This window comes from Myotis davidii, unplaced genomic scaffold (genome assembly GCF_000327345.1).
Source record: "Myotis davidii unplaced genomic scaffold, ASM32734v1 scaffold556, whole genome shotgun sequence".
NCBI lineage: Eukaryota > Metazoa > Chordata > Mammalia > Chiroptera > Vespertilionidae > Myotis > Myotis davidii.
In genome coordinates, this window is record NW_006287671.1 from 322482 (window position 1) to 324282 (window position 1801).

General features: G+C 40.0%; 1 pseudogene; it reads right to left on the reverse strand.

Moving 5' to 3' along the window:
- Positions 1-1263: 1263 nt before the first annotated feature.
- LOC102754698 lies at positions 1264-1596 on the reverse strand (annotated as a pseudogene).
- Between the last annotated feature and the right edge of the window lie 205 nt (positions 1597-1801).

Below are 1801 nucleotides of genomic sequence, written 5' to 3' on the forward strand. Positions count from 1 at the left end.
AATTGCTTCGGCATATGTCTGAGATTTTGTTGCCTTTGGATTCTTCTAGAATTTTTATGGTTTCCTGTCGTACATTTAAGTCCTTTATCCATTTTGAGTTTATTTTTGTATATGGTGTAAGTTGGTGGTCTAGTTTCATTTTCTTGCATATATCTGCCCAATTTTCCCAGCACCATTTATTGAAGAGACTATCAGATTTATTTTTTTAATTTTTTAATTTAAATTCTTTTTTGTTGTTGAAAGTATTACATATCCAACATAAGATTATAAATGCTCTGTTGCATTGGAAAGTGTCTATTATACAGAGTACATAGATGCCATCACCATTACTGTTACTGAGAGGTTGGATATGTAGTGGTTAAGAATGAGAGCTTGGGAGGCTGACTGCCTGGTTTCAAATCCCTGCTTTGCTACTTACTAGGTGTGTGGCCTTGGGCAAGTTATTTGACTGCTTGTTGCCCTAATTACCTCATCTGTATAATGAGGATAATAACACTCCCTCATCAAGTTGTTGGGTTAAATTGCTTAGACCAGTGCCTGGCATGTAGTCAGTGTTCATATGAGTTTGGTTGTATTAATCTGCAAGTAACAGAACGCCAGTTAACAGTAGGGTAGGCAATAAACACATGCAATTATCTTACATGACTAAAAGTTTGGAATGGGTAGTTCCGGGAGTTCAGTGGTGCCACCAAAAACCCATCTCTTAGTGTCTTTCCCCTCTTCCATCTTTAGCAGGTTGGCTTTTCATCTTCATAGTTATCACATTATGGTCACCAGGCTATGGCAGCCCCAGGCATCACATTCACATTCAAGGCAGGAAGAAGGGAGACGGGCAGGGCCAGCATCAACTGTCCCTTTTATCCAGAGCCTATCAAAGGAATTCTCCCTACATCTGATCATCAGGACTAAGTCACATGTCCAATCTTGTGTGTGAAAGAGGCTGAGCAAGTGACTATCCAGTTTTCTAACGTCTGAGAGGGGAAACGAGCAAAAACGAAGAGGGTTGGGCATGGTTGTTGAGGCAGCCAGACCACAGTGATTATATATGTTAGCTGTTATAATTATTATTCCAGTTCCTTAAGTTAGAAATACTGAAGTTATTTTCACTCCCCGTCTTCTTCTTCCCTGGCAAACAGTCACCAAATTTGGTGATTCCTCTTGCTCATTGTTTTCCATGCCCACCCCTTCCTTTCCCTTCATACTATTCTTTTTTTTTGTTTTGTTTTGTTTTCAGTTTTGTTCTTGTAATAGATAGTAATAGTCTTAAAAATATTTCTCTTCATCAGATGTTTGGTCCCCTTGCAAAACTTTTGGTTTCTGAGCTTGAATATGGAGTTTTACTCCATCAGTAATATGACTGTCATGTTGTAGTGCATTCTGAAGTTCTTCTGAAGAAAAGTGAATCCAATCCATACTTTTGTGAAAGCCAATCTCTTTGTCAAAAGGTGCAGTGCACTTTCAAATATGGCCAAACTGTGCAAAGTGTTCTCTCAGCTCACTCGAGGAGGCAGTCCAGGGAATTTTTCTGACAAAGGCAATGGGCCAACCAGTATTGGCCCGGAGAGCCATAGTGGACCTCGCTGCTAAAGCCGCCATCTTTAGCTTGAGGGACCTCGGCCCCTTCATACTATTCTTAATGGAAAAATGCAGCATCTTTTGTTCTATATCCCTCAATCTCCTGTTTCTCCATGCTCTGCTCCATCTTGTACTCTACTAGGTGAATCTTCATCAAACATCTCTATCATGGCACTTTCTTTCTCCCAATCCTTCCCTATTGTCTCCAATAGTGATTCTTAAACTT